This window comes from Typopeltis vanoorti, chromosome 9, assembly GCF_054136105.1.
Source record: "Typopeltis vanoorti isolate ZY-2024b chromosome 9, IOZ_Tvanoo_1.0, whole genome shotgun sequence".
In the NCBI taxonomy this organism is placed as follows: Eukaryota; Metazoa; Arthropoda; class Arachnida; order Uropygi; family Thelyphonidae; genus Typopeltis; species Typopeltis vanoorti.
The window spans coordinates 113,455,471-113,472,134 of record NC_143557.1 but is presented as its reverse complement, the minus strand read 5'-3'; positions in this window follow the sequence as shown (position 1 = coordinate 113,472,134).

The following is a 16,664-nucleotide window of genomic DNA, read 5'->3' as shown; positions in this document are numbered from 1 at the left end:
CCAACTTAACACTTTCATTGCCAAGCTGAAAATTTAATTTCGTGTGGTGGCCAAATTTTTTTATTTTTTTATTTAGTTAGCGACATCCACGCGATAACGCGTGATCGGCCGTTTGGTGAGACATCGCATCGCGCGATATCGCGTGATTGGCAATGAACGTGTTAATGTAAATTGCTGACTGTTTTCCAGTTGAGTATATTCCAAGGAAATACATGTGATTGCTGACTGAATCAGATGATGAAAGTTTTCAAATAATGTTAGTATTTGCAAGCATGCACACCTTACTCATATGATGATTAGTACCCATTTTTTTAACGAAGATGTTTATTTACATAGGTTATTCAAAACAGTTGTGCAATTGAGCATATGGTTGAGCGTTTGGTATATGCCAAAGCATATACAGGGTGATTATAAAATAACGTCAAGTGTTCAGAGCCCTCTAGCGAGTAATGTATTGGACGAAACACCAATATTCGGTAGACGTACACAGTGGAACATGGGATTCGATTTAACGGAAAACAATAGTACCAAAATTCGCCAACAGGGGACATTTTGGCGCTGCCAAATTAATTTTAGTAGGTGTGACTAATGAATGACTAAATGGCAAATGAGAGACAGCACACACCGATTTCAAGACGTTTATTGTTAATTACAAATGAGGTTCAATATAACCATCATTCTGATGTTCCAGGAACTGCATACGGTGCACGACATTTTCCACAGTGGCTCGCAACATATCGGAATTGATTTGTCTCACGTGTAACGTTATTCGATCTTTCAAAGTTGGAATATCGGTTACATGTCCTTGATACACAATGCTTTTAAGAAATCCTCACAGCCAAAAGTCACAAGGATTGAGATCAGGCGATCTCGGTGGCCATGGCGTGGGAAATGCATGACTAATGATTCTTCTGTCAGAGAAATGTTGTCGCAAAACACGCTGTACCTGAAGTCCGATGTGGGGTGGTGCACCATCCTGCATGAAGATGGTCGAATCGAGACATCCTCTTTGCTGCAGTTGTGGAACCACAAAGTTCTGTAGCATATTGGCATACCTGTTAGCATTGACGGAACAGGTCACTGGTCCATTTTGGCGATTTTCCTCGTAAAAGGATGGACCGATGATAAAAGATGCCGTAAATCCGCACCACACTGTGACTTTGGGCGAATGGATAGGCATCTGCGGACACACGTGCAGATTAGTTGCAGCACAAATGCGACAGTTGCGTGTGTTAATATCGCCGTTCAAATAAAGTGCGCTTCGCCACTCCAAAAAATCTGCCACGGCCGTGCATCATCCACTTCCATGCGCGCTAAGAATCTCAAAGATAAGTCGATTCGTGTGGTCGCATCACCAGGGAGCAATTCTTGAACATGACTGATTTTATAGGGGTAAAACTTCAACATCTGATGTAGGATTTTCCACACCGTTGTGTATGCGATATCCGTTTGCCGGGATATTGCTCGTGCACTGCTGGTACCCTGCACATTCGTCATCTCCTGTTCCACAATAGCAGTTGCAATTTGTTCAACTTGTTGGTGATTGATTGGCTTGCATCCCCTGCCTACCTGCACTGCTAGAGTTCCAGTAGTTTCAAATCGCCGAATCAGTTTTCGTAAGTTTGTTACGCTAATCGGTCCTTTTAGTAAATTTTTTATACGCCGAAAATCACGAAGACAAGCACTGGCATTATTGTTCCGCTGATAATAGAGTTTGACTAACAAAGCACGCTCACGTAAGGTAAGAGGCATTTGAAAAGCAGTTCGTCTACGAATGATAAGAAATCTCACAGGCTTTCCTTTTATTGCATGATCGCTCACAAGAAACGTGATAATACAAATTAATGCATTTTATTCGGTAAACAGAGCCAAAATTTCCCCTGTTGGCGACATTTGGTACTTTTTTCCCGTTAAATCGAATCCCTATAATAAATTTAGTTTAATCCTTTATCCAAGTGTGAGCAAACCAAGTTTGCGCCTGAAAGCATCTTCAGGACTGGGGTAAGGTGGTACAACACCAGGGCACTCCTTACAAAGGTGGAGCAAGATACCAACACTCCTATCTCAGTATCTCCCATAATGCAAAACACATCTCCTAGCGGATATGTCTAATGTTATGCGTTAAGGGAAGGGCCAACAACCCAGACTAGTTTCGACCTTTATTAAGGTCTCTTCAGTGGGAGCCAGGCCCAAAAAAGGTGGCACACCTGGCAACTCTTATAGGTAGAGATGACCTGCTAATGCTTCTGCCTGGTATCTCCACTTGGGCCTGGCTCCCACTGAAGAGACCTTAATAAAGGTCGAAACCAGTCTCGGTTGTTGGCTCTTCCCTTAATGCATAACATTATACATATCCGCTAGGAGATGTGTTTTGCATTATGGGAGATACTGAGATAGGAGTGTTTGTATCTTGCTCCACCTTTGCAAGGAGTGTCCTGGTGTTGTACCACCTTACCCCAGTCCTGAAGATACTATCAGGTGCAAACTTGGTTTGCTCACACTTGGATAAAGGATTAAACTGAATTTATTATACTCTAACCAAGTGAAAAATAAACTACGTTGGAAATCATTTCGTGGCCTATGTAAATTACTGGACTTGGAGGCCAATTTTGAAGATTTGTGTGATTTCTCTCCTTAATGATAAGATATTTTACTGATCCATTGGAATAAGCTTCTTCTTCGTCTGATATTTGGAGAAAGTGGGAAGGGTTGATTCCAGAATGTGCGGAAGAACTCTGAGGTATGTCAACCTAAATCTAGTCCTGGGAGAGTTGTTGTTTGGGAGAGATTTGTATGATAGTAGTAGAAGATGTATATATATTTTTTTTTTCACCAAAGACTACCCTTGTAGTAGCCATAGTAATGTGCGTTCCAAGTATGTGTAATAAAATAAATTAGTTACATTTAAAAATACATAACTCATATATATATATATATATACTGTATATATATATATATATATATATATATATATATATATATATAATAAAAGGTTTAGAATTTAAATTTAATACACATGTATTTCATGCAAAAAAAATACACACACACACACACTAGGTACCAATACACCCCTGTTATTTGAATTATGGAACATTCCAGGTTTGTTAATAACATAAAATCCGGTGTACAGATAGTAAAAAGCAGTATTTCATCGTAGCATTTGAATACAGGTGTTATGGCAACACGACCTGAACTCAGTGACTTCGAGAGGAGTGTCAGCGTGGGCTGTCACATTGGTGGCATGTCCATACATGCCATTGCCACCCAATTGGAGCATCCAAAATCAACGGTTAGCGATATGATCAAGAAATGCACACATTGTGGCATCACTAGTGCAGGAAAACGACCAGGGAGGCCGCCGAAAATGACTGACAGGGACAGGAAGGTGATAAAACGGGTTGCACGCAAAAACTGGATATAATCGCCACAGACCATCCGTGATGAGTTCCAGAGTGCCAGTAACACCATGGTGAGCACTAATACTGTACGAAAAGAACTCCATTTACTGAATTTCCAAGAAGACCATCTACTCAAGCCGAATATCACAACAACGAACAAGGCAGCTCGTCTGGCCTGGTGCAAAGAGCCTGTGAACTGGACAATTGAACAGTAGAAAATGGTATTCTGGAGCGATGAATCACGGTTCACATGGCAGGGCGTGGAGCCTGGTGAATGCTTGTTACTGCAGTGTGTCGTTCCAACAGTAAAGGTGTGAGGTGAATTCAGCTGCTTTGGAACAGGACCACTGATCGTTGTCCGTGGTTCCATGGAGTTCAGTACCTTGATATTCAGGATAACCAGGTGCTGCCTACACTGTCACTAAAAAACCCCACGTACTAACCACAATGATAAATTTTGATTCATAAATATTTCATCCCAAGTATAACTGAACAACAACAACAAAAAAAATAACACACACACATATATATATATATATATATATATATATATATATATATATATATGCAAATGTGAGAGTTTGTCCTCAGAAGGTAACAAGTTATAGATTTGGTTGATGGGTTTGTAAGTAGTGGCAAAATTGTATTTCTTCATAATTTTTGAAAGACGTTCGGAGATGCTTTGACGTAAGGTATGGGAATCCTATGGACTTCTTGTCTAGGTTGATGTGTGGGGAAGTGACTCATGATTTTTTGAGTTGTTTTAAGATTATATCCATTTAGGATGGCTGTATTTTTGATTATTTCTAGTTCTTGGTTTAGAGATTCTTTAGAGGAGCAGAATTTGTGCGCTCTGGAAACTAGTGATTTAATGATGCCAAATTTCTGAGACGGATGATGAGCGGAAGAATTGTGAATGTAGCGACCTGAAAATGTAGGCTTGCAATAGACAGATGTGGCGATAGAACCGTCTTCTTTTCTTTGAATGTGTAAATCCAGAAAGGAGATTCTTTTTCAAGCGTAAAGTTGATGCGAGGGTGAAGGAGGTTTATTTTATCTAGAAGCAGTTGTAATTCCCATGATCCCAGACTGCAAAGACGTCGTCGACATATCGTAGCCAAATTTTCGGTTTGGGTTCAAAAGTGAAAATTTTTTTCTTCTAGGTGTTCTAGAAATAAATTTGCTAAGTTTTGTGATAAAGGAGATCCCATTGCGGTTCCTTCTTCTTGCTTGTAAATTTTACCTTTCCAGGTAAAGTAACTGATGTATTAACAAATTTGAATAATTCAACTATATGAGACGGAAATTTTTGAGTTAAAAATTCTACTATTTCTTTATAGGGAATGTTCGTGAAGAGGGAGACAATATCGAAGATAATTAACAAGTCAGTTTTTAACAGTTGAATGTTTTATTTTTGCGTGAAACTCTGTGGAATTTTTGATTGAAGAGGCTGAGTGGCCTTATGTGAGGACGGAGAAGGTTAGATAAGAAACTTGATAACTTGTAAGTTGGAATGCTAATAGAATCTACGACGGGTCTGAGTGGAACATTAATTTTGAGAACCTCGGGTAGGCCATAAATTCTAGTGGGTCTAGCATGGTATGTCTTAAGTTTTTTAATTGTTTCTTCATCTAAGGAGGAGGTTTCATCAAGTAACTTATTTAATTTCCTGAGTTGACGTTTTGTAGGATCATAATCCAGTTTGGCATAAGTATTACGATCTCGGAGTAATAAATTCATTTTTCGGTTCATATGAATTGGTATCAAGAACCATAGTGGCATTTCCTTTGTCAGCTCTGGTAATGATTATGTTTTTATTACGTTTTAAGGAGGCAAGCGCTTTCAATTCTGATGGTGGGATATTTAAGTCCGAAGGTTTGGCATCATAGATTATTTTTGCTACTCCGAAACGAAGTCTGTTGGCTTCAGTACTGGAAAGATCGCCGATGTTTCTCTCTATGTTATGTATGAAATCTAGATATGGAAAACATTTGGGTGAAATCGCCAATTTATGACCTCTTGTTAGAACATTTAATTCGTCTGTTGTTAGTGTACGGTTAGATAAGTTGACTACTCTTCTTAGATCGATTTAGCAGGATAAGGTATTTATTATGTAGATTAATATTGCTTTTATCAAAAGATTTTATCCCCGAATTCTTTGAGACACTTATAATCAATTGTAGCAGATCTTGATTTAACGTATTTGATGTCTGTTTCTAGTTCCGTAATTTTTAAATTATTTGTTGCTAATTCATGCTTAGAAACTCGTAACTGATTAGGTAGTAAGGAATGGCTTGCTTTCTGATAGATTTTAAGCACCTGGAGATTTGATGACTTCTTTTAGTTTTGCAAAAGTTGGAATAAGTTTATGGCGTCTGCACTTTTTTAAAAAGAGATTCTAGTTCGTAGCTTACCCTGTTTTAATTGAAGTTTACCTAGTAGGTCGGTCTTCTATGCTGTCAGTTCCCCGAAGGAAAAAGACGTTTTTATATAATAAAACCTGTGGTGAATTCATCACTAAAAACCACACACGTACTAACCACAGTGATAACTTTTAATACGTAAATAAGTCATCCCAAGTATCTTGGGACATCATCAGTACAGTAATTCAAACAATACTAGGAATAACATACAGTTAGGGCGCATGATTACAATGGAATCTCAATATGCGTGCAGTAATGTGTTATAGAAGTAAATTAAAAATATAACTGAACCCCCCCCCAACAAAAAATCAACATATATAAAGATTATAACTTGTTACCTTCTCCTAAGGACAAACTCTCACCTCTTATGTTACCTGGCGTTTATGAGATCTCATGTGCCTGCAAATTGTCTTACTTTGGACAGACAGGTAGATCTGTTCAGAAACGCATCTCGGAACATCAAGACCACATTCGTGTTTTCAAACCGCAGAAATCTGGTCTCTCTCAACACGGAATTGAAAATACAAACTATAGGATCCATTTGGAAAAGTCGAAACTTTTACATAGATCTTTATATAAACATGAACGTTTATATAAACAAAGTGCTGAAGCCCTGCTACACAGACCAAATTTAAACTGCAACGATGTTCTTACTATTCCTGAAGTATGGGAAATTGTTCATACAAAATTGTGTCAAATAATCTTTATATATGTTAATTTTTTTTTTTTTGTTCAGTTATATTTTTAATTTACTTCTATAACACATTACTGCACGCATATTGAAATTCCATTGTAATCATGCGCTCTAACTATATGTTATACCTAGTATTGTTTGAATTACTGTACCGATGATGTCCCAAGATACTTGGGATGAAATATTTACGTATCAAAAGTTATCACTGTGGTTAGTGCATGTGTTTTTTAAGTGATGAATTCACTACAGGTTTCATTATATAAAAACGCCCACACTGTGCAGTTTTTAAGGAATGGACCCTTGTTATTATCAAGACGACAATGCCTTTTGCCATAAAGTTGCAGCTGTTATGGAATGGTATGAAGAGATGGATGTTAAACGACTGCCCTGGCTTGTGCAGTCCTGACTTCAACTCCATCGAGCACCAGTGGGACGAACTGGAGCGGCGATTGAAGTCCAGAGCAGCACGTCCTCGATCTGTCGCTTGGTGGAAAGCCTTCCTCAAAGGGTGCAGGAGATCAAAGGCAAAGGTGGACATACCCAATATTAGGGTTCGTCTGCTGGTATCAGTTGTAATCGTTAAAGTTTCCGGACAATTGTTGGCAGATAGTGTGTGTGTGTGTGTGTGTGTATATATATATATATAAATGAATTTTTAACTTGGGGATACTGTATATTAGGATAACCAAGTAATTATATACATTTGGTTATTTTACTCCTAATCCCAAGTAAGCAAACAATTAAGTTTGCGCCTGAAACGTAGTTCAAGTCTAAAGATGGTACAACATTAGGGCAACTCATTGCAAAGGTGGGTAAAGATCTGATCACTATTCTTAGTATTTTCCCATAATGTAAAGCACATCTCACTAAAAGATGTATACTGCAATACATTATGGGTGGGGTCACTACCCAGACCGGTTTCAACCTTTTTTGAGGTCTCCTCAGTGAGTAGCCAGACACCAAGTTAAAAATTCATTTACATCTATATCTCCTCCAGAAATTCTTATTAAAAATAAAAACACCTTGTAGCAACTTGTATAGGCAAAGTTGATAGGCTACATTACTAAAACCCTGGTATTTAGGGTCTAGCTACTCATTGAGGAGACCTCAAAAAAAAAAAGGTTGAAACCGGTCTGGGTAGTGACCCCATCCATAATGTATTGCAGTATACATCTCTTAGTGAGATGTGCTTTGCATTATGGAAAATACTAAGAATAGTGATCAGAGCTTTACCCACCTTTGCAATGAGTTGCCCTGGTGTTGTACATTCTTTAGACTTGAACTACGTTTCAGACACAAACTTAATTGTTTGCTTACTTGGGATTAGGAGTAAAATAACCAAATGTATATAATTACTTGGTTATCCTAATATATATATATATATATATATATATATATATATATATTATTATATATATATATATATATATATATATATATATATATTTAGGATTTAGGATCGAGAGAGAGAAAGTAGTTGATAGATAGAATTTTCTTTCCAGATGTCTCTGACATAAACGATTGCCATGGGATCGACTATACTTGAGGCTCAGGTAGAGACCGGTTTTCCTCCGATTTCCCAAAAATGTTAGGACTAGGACTAAAGGAATCCCGCCTACTCTCTTTGAGAATGAAAGGCGCTGAAGGATATATATATATATATATATATATATATATATATATATATATATATATATATTAAGGATACCAAGTAATTTAATAAACTTTGTTTTTTTATTCCTTCTCCCAAGTAAGCAAAACGGTTAAGTTTGCTTACTTGGGAGAATTGCACTACCTTTAGACCTGAACGTAGTTCAAGTCTAAAGGTAGTGCAACACCAGTGCAACTCGTTGTAAAGGTGGGTAAAGCTCTGATCACTATTCTTAGTATTTCCCATAATGTAAAACACATCTGACTAAGAGATGTATACTGTTATACATTATGGGTGGGGTCACTACCCAGACCGGTTTCAACCTTTTTTTGAGGTCTCCTCAGTGAGTAACTAGACCCTGAAATACCAAGGTTTTTAGTAATACAGAGCCTTATCAACTTTACCTATACAAGTTGCTTTTACTTTGAATAAGAAACTCTGGATAAGATAAAGATGTGAAAAGTTTTTTACCTTGGGAATAATATTTACGTTCAGGCGCAAACTTAACTGTTTTACTTACTTGGGAGGAGTAAAAAAACCAAGTTTATAAATTACTTGGTATCCTTAATATATATCCAAGGTAAAAAACTTTTCACATCTTTATCTCATCCAGAGTTTCTTATTCAAAGTAAAAGCACCTTGTAGAAACTTGTATAGGTAAAGTTGATAAGGTTCTGTATTACTAAAAACACTGGTATTTCAGGGTCTAGCTACTCACTGAGGAGACCCCAAAAAAAAATGAAACTGGTCTGGGTAGTAACCCCTCCCCAACCCATAATGTACAACAGTATACATCTCTTAGTGAGATGTGTTTTACATTATGGGAAATATCGGAAATACTAAGAATAGTGATATGAGCTTTACCCACCTTTACAACGAGTTGCCCTGGTGTTGCAGTATCTTTAGACTTGAACTACGTTCAGGCGCAAACTTAACTGTTTTGCTTACTTGTGAGGAGTAAAAAAAACCAAGTTGATAAAATTACTTGGTATCCTTTTCATTTTTACAGCTATCTCTCGATATACTGAAAGGAAAGGAAATATTTTTTCTGGTTATATAGTAATACAATTTTGAGTAGGCTCTAAGTGGGTTCTAAACATAATCCACACTTCTAGTTAAGTGTAGATAGTGGTATTTAAAAAACAGTCTGATATCAGGTTTTCTGCATAGCTCCCCCTCTTATAATCCTCAGACTTGATTGAATGTATGATGATTTTCTCGTATATGAGTGTGCCGTATATGAATGGAAATTCACAAATTGTTAATAGTTTAGCAACTGTGGAGACCGTGAAATAAATAAAGGTATTGTTATTAGAAGCTTTTTTTTAAAATAATACGTTAATACAATAAGTCATGTACGTCTATGAACTGGCTAACTTGTCTATTTGCGGAATAAAACACGAGTTTCATGAACGACAAATTTATCTCATATGAGTCTGTTTTACTCGTCTCTACCCCCCCCCCCCCCCAATTGGAAACATGCGCGAAGATCCCGGTTGAAAAGCCTTTATAAATGGTCTTAGAGTTTAAAAACGAAACTACTGTGTTTGATCCAAAGACGCTGATCCTTTCGAATGAACTAGTGAGGCGCATAAACATTGTGAATAATTGTCTATATTTTTCGTCATTAACTGAAATATAAATAATCATCTGACTAAACATATTCTAAACATAGACTATGGCAATTGTTTGATACGACCACCTACACATTAAATGTCAGTTTATTATTATTATTTATTTAATGGCTTTTCCTCTGCTAGTTGTAAAAGCAACACTGTGATCATATATACCTGGACAAATCCTGGCTCGCGAGATTGTTCGTTGCGGTTCTCTAGGCAATTTTGATTCTTATTGTGTTTATCATAAAACAAAAAAATTCATGATACATATACAGTATATATTTTCATACATATAAGTACATATATTTATTTATATATCTATATTTAATCTTATATTATTCTATATTCTACTATTAGTAATCTCTGATGACGTTTTAAAACGAAATAGCCAGCACACCGTTATGTCATGTTGCTGGCTTACCATGTACATGCAATCCTTATTTAATATAATTTCCTTTACTCGTATTTAGCATCCCTGTAACCTAGTCATATAAATAAAATAAGGATGCTCCATTACCAAATTCTATATTTATATTTACTTATTTCTAATAATAAATTTTTTTTTTAGAAAATATCCTGCAATTCGTGAACATTCTTGGGCATAGGAAACTTGGCCATTCTTGATCCATACCTAGGTTTAGGTTGACTCAGCAGGATCGTTTCTTGTTTCTTCTACCGCAATATATACTATTAAGCATATCCGACTGTTACTACTAGTCTTAGTAATCTTGTTCTTGTAATCAGCACACTGTACCCAACATATTATTTATTTAATATCAATGAACTGGTGGCATGTAATGTTTTTAAATTTGCTATTAGGATAAAAGCTTCTATAGTTCAGTTTAGTATCGATGATATCCTTTAGATGGAAGCTCCTCGGGCAGAAGCGTAGCTAGAAGGGGGGGGGGGGCGGTCCACCCAGGGTGGCACTTTGAACCTTTTTGAACTTTTGTAGTTAATTGTCAAATACAGTCTCGAGAAATCATTTCCAAATATTGTAATACTACTGCGAATTTTCCTCACAACTGCTGTAAGTGTTGCTAGTTGTGAGAGGAGTTTTTCTAAATTAAAATTGATTAAGAATTACCTATATTACTATGAAATAGACTTCGCCAATGTCATCGACGATTTTGCTAACAGAAAAGCAAGAAAAATAACATTTTAGAATGTTGGAATTAAAGTTTTACTTCAAAAATAAACATAGTGTTTTAATTTATTTCCCTATACATCGTTTTGACTTTTTGTAGTATTTTTGATGCGTATTGAGAGGGCGGCAAAAGCTCTAGCTACACCACTGCATCTAGGCCTCCAAAACTCTTTATAAGGGCTGTTCAGCAGAAGGTGAGTGAGCCTATCTTCTACAGACTCGACGAAATTTTCCTCCGAAACTCGGGTTTTTCGCCCCCAAAACAAGCAAACCTGCTAGGAGAACATAAGCAATTTACATACATAAATAAATAAATATAGGCACAGGATTACCCACGTTATCCTATTAAAAACTATGGTTTCATAAAGTACTTAGACCATTGAGGGCCTATATAAAGTACGACTAATGATGATGATATTTTATGATAAAATAATATATATTATTTTTTTTTCTGTCCAACACATCTTGCTAATCAAAAAAGAATCGTCGTTACCAGCTGAGTTAAGAAGACTATGCTCACACGCGCAGATACGCATGTACTTATGGGATCAGAACCTACAGAACATTAGCACCATCTGTTGGCAATACTTGCAGTTGCTGAGTTATGTCAGTAATGCATACGCTCCATAATGCGAATATGAATAATTTAAATAAAAATGCCTATATTTTTCATATGTTTCAAAATTATCAAGAAAGATTCAAAACGAATATGTATCGAAACTACTAAAAGAAATCAAGAAGAAAAAAAAAAGAGAGAGAATTATTTATTGAAATACTTAAAATTAAAAATGTTCAATATGTAAACTGCATCAAATTTCTGAGGACGAATAGTTCGGGCAAAAATAACTGCAAATAAGTCTTATTTTAACATAAACACACACCACTCAAGCTTTAATTCAAATAACAAATAGGGAACAAGAAATTCGAGGAAATGGTTAAGTTTGTGCCTATTTATATATATTATGGCCATTAGGCCAGAACGACTACTGCATGTCTGTGTGCATATCAGGTGATTTACAATTTATTTACAGGTATTTTTACTCTCAAGAATGGATTCTTTGTAAGTCTAGCATTTGTGGGTAAATCAGCAAACGCTACAGAAGATTTCTTTTGCACGGCTTTAAGAACGAAAACGAACATGACAAGAAATATTAAAGATTAAATATTTAATGAATATTGTAGTGGAAACACACACACACACACACACACACACACACACAGAGATGACTGCGTCATTTGTAGATGCAGGTTTAGGAACTAGTAGTCTAGTACTGTACTGTTTTAAAGCGTTGAAAGGTGGATTTTATTGTTTACGGTTCAGAGCATTACAACTATAGAGACCAACAATGAATCATAATTACATGTTTGAACTTCCTTACATTTAAGAAGGAAAATCACGAACATGTGAAGAAATCTGAACAGCTTTTGTCAACTAATCTAGCGTAAAAATGTCACACAGTAAACAATATCACGAATGAAAAAAACGCCGTATTGTGTATTGTTTCTTCTTTTCCTTTTCTCCTTAAATCATATCATTAAGACTAAAAAATTTAATTATCAATATAATTAATATCATTTTATTCTTGCTTATGTTAAGTCTGTAATGAACTTCAGGCCTAAGGATCCTAAAAGATAGATATCTAATTAGGGTTAAACGCTATTAAGCTATTCTGGACAGTTTAGGAAATTGCACGTAATTTTCCGTGCTCTTTTATGATGTATTAAAATAAATGAATAACATGAGAGATCGCTTTAGGTTGTATTCCTTTTCACAATACAGTACACATTTATGTCGTCTTAATTAGAAATAGAAGCAATCAATCGGGTACATTTTGTCGTTTGTATTGTTTGAATGAAATAAGCAAGAATATAAATAAACCATTTAGATGCAATATCTTTTCTGTTGTTCTAAAATCATATCGATGGTAACAGTCAAAAGAGAAAAAAAAACGGGGGGAAGTGTTTTTTGAACGAGTAAATGAAGTTTTTAACGAAAGGCGCATGGAGAAAATTATAGTAGGTCATTGACATGACACTCCATTCCTAGAAAATTATCATTCATCGATGATGACATTCTTCTTTTGTATAACACTAATGAAGAAGTGCCATAAAGATTTGCTTTCTTTCTTTCTTTTTTTTTTTTTTTTTCTCAATGAAATATAGTTCAGATGGACTGAACTATATTTCATTGAGATCCCCCTCCCCCTTGAAGGCCTTAGCTAGGGTATTTTTCGGCTCCTGATAACTTTATCGAATGTATAACATACAATACTGAGTGTATGAACTTCGATGTTTTAACGTCTCCATCGGTGCATTCAGAAGAATAACGCGAAGTGTTCTCATGGTTGAAAAGTAATGGGATTTAATTCTCGTAAATTACGTGAAGAATATTTACTTGAAATACAAGACTCTTCATACAAAAGTTGAGGTTTTCTTTACCTTCCCCTCCCCGCTATTTATCGCCGACTGTACAACGTGGCTGAGAATATACAGCAAACAACAATAATAAAAAACGTAGCCATTTATGAGGAGTTTGGACCACATACACATTATTTTGAATTTTGAGATTAAAATAGTTAAATTTAAACCAAACAGATAATCTAACAAATTTTCTTCAAGATCCTAAATATTAAAATTCATTAAATCATTTTGGAGGTGTCAACAAAATAATAATAATAATTATTATTAAATTCATTTAGTCTCCATATACAAGTAACTTAGGAAGAGACTTCACGAAAACTGTTTGTTTACGCTTAGGTAAAGAATTAAAATAAGAATATAATTTATTGTGAAGTATAATGTACTTAGTAAGCAAGCGGAAAACTTTTGGGATATCTCAATAATTTGTAATCCCACAGGATATGTTGAATTCTCAGTTTATCGGAAGCTAATCTTTACTGGCAGATACATTCACTCATCCTCCCACCATCATTCATCACAGAAAATGTGTATTATCAAACTGTTTTGTACATAGAGCTCATACGATCTGCTCTTCTGATGCCCTTTTGTTCGATGAACTGAATAAAATTAAAAGCAATCTGATGGGTAATGGATAGAACAAAATCCCATTCAAAAATTATTGATAATTGTCATCCATCTACCAGACTACAATCCGATGTGAAAAGAATTTCAATACTCCTACCTTAAAGGAACTTCGGAACAAACGGCAAGGATTCTTCTTAAATTCAATCTATACCGTTCCTTCAAACCAGCTTGGAAACTGTCATCCTTCCTACCATCTACGAAGGATACATTACCACCTCTTCCTTCATCAGGAGCCTATCAAGTACCTCGCTCATGTAATCTTTCCTATTTTGGACAGACTGGCCTTGGTTAGAATTGAAGAACATCAATACTATATTACATTTTTGGAATCCGACAAGTCTGGCCGATTGACACTTGGCACAGAGTTCTCAAACAAGAACGTCTTCATTCCAGCAAGTTCAAATTCGATGGTCTTTTCCTTTAAACATGTGAAACGCTACGAAATCGTCCGAACCTGAACCGATCAGACGGCATACCAATATCCAAGTTATGGAAAGTGATCACTATTAACTGTTCATACGTTTTTTCTTTTTAAGTAATAATTACTTTAAATATTTTTTTTATCTACGCAACTTTCTACAAGTGTTCCTTTGAACTCTAACAGTGTAATACCCAGGGGCAGCTCGTGCATAGGCACTGCAGAACCCCCAATTTTTCTCGATATATAAATATATTTATTAATTTATTTATATTTGCTTGTAATATTTAATTTTATCATCAACAATCCTATACAGTTCTCTTATTTTGTACAAAAAATAATAAAAATCCATCTTGTAGCACTTAGGAGGGCGAAGGACGCTAGCAGCACTGTGTTTACCACAGTGTCATATTGCTACGCGCGCAAGCATATGCACGTCATAGTGGGATGCAAGCTATTGGCGTAATGCGGCACTGTCCGTCGCGCAGTTACACTGTTTATATGCATTTTGCGCTAGTAGTGGTGTTTGTAATGCCTATCGTGTTTACTCCGTCTCTTTAAATATTTGGACATTACAATTAAAGGATTTAATTGTAATGTCCAAAAATTGTAAATCCATTCCTTTAATTACAATTAAAGGAATGGATTTTATTTTAAAGTACATGTAATTTTGAATTATACTAAGCTGTATAATTTTATCGATAATAAACAATATTTTTTCATGAAACAAAACAAGAATATATTTTATTTTTAAGTAATTTTGAATTATACCAACTGTATAATTTTATCGATAATAAACAATATTTTTTCATGTTTAATTTTTACCATAATTTTGATATTTTATCCAAACATGTATACTCTGTACTTACCACCTCTTCCTTCATCAGGAGTCTATCAAGTACCTTGCTCATGTAATCTTACAGTGTGTATGTATATTTCGAAAGTTGCAGCATCCCCACTGTTTCCAACTCACCGCCAATCACCACAATGAGCAAGCCAAATGCTCAGTAATAACCCCTAACCAAACAACTTTCTTTTGCAGATCTGATAAAGGGATAAGGGACGGTACCCCTTTTCCAGGTCCAATCCATCGTGCAAGCAGGGGCGAATGCTGGTCTTGAAATTCACGCTTGCTCTTGTTATCATTGAGGGAGTGAGAGGTGTGATTGAAGTCTTATTGGCGGAATAATGAATTACTGACCATTTAAAACTATATATTTAGAAATTTATGTACATTTAATCATACAAATACAACATTTATTTTACAAATGATATTCTATCTTTTTCAATTTAGCTACTTGAATACAAATTCTACCCTATGGTTCTTCTTTATGAACTGGTCAATAACATCTTCATAAAAAGTTGGTTGTAACCTCATTTTTCCAAGCAACACGCATAATTGTAAAAGCCGGCTGAAGCTCACTGGCTAGAGCTACTTTGACTGCGTATGGCCTAGTGTTTAAGATGACGTGGTGATGGGAGCGGAAATGGCTATGCGCGCGCATGAAATCACAGTGCTGCAGCGAGGACCTGGAAGCTCCAACAACCCAGCAAGCCAAGGTAGCCTTGACTAGACGAGCAAGCATCGGCCTTCGATACACAACGCAAAGCTCAATTATTGCCGCGCAAGCTTAAGACGTCTTCTGTCTACAAAAATAAAAGCCTAGATGGAATGCTTATAAATGCATGCATTTATTAACAAATGATATTACTTCTTTCTCAAGTAATGAGCTTGCGCAGCAAGCATGGAGAATTATCCCCTGCATACAAGAACGGCTATCAATAACCTCAGTATCTTCCTGGATCTAGCTCTCATTGAATCACACCTCGAAGTTCGAAACCGATGTTGGTAGTAATCCTTCCATAATGCATAGTATACGCCCGAAAGGTATTGTGCTGTGCATTATGGAATACTCAGACAAATGGTGTGAAGTCAACACTTTCTATATACAAATACACTAATCGGGAATATACTTCATGTGTAAACTATGTTTGCTTACACCTGATTAGATTTAATCAAGAGATTATAGAAATTATGTAATTTCTATGATTATTATATTTTTGTTTCAACAAAAAATGTTTCTTTTTCTAGTTTAATTTAATTTCTACAGTTAATGATTCCATTCACAGCTCAGTTAGGTATTGATCTCTGGATCTGAAAACATAGTAGTAATACACTTAGGCATTTTCAGCTGCTGCTTCCGATCTCATTCTATAATTTATAAAAATTCATTTAGGCCTGTTTCCAATTATGCCGGTGTCTCATAAA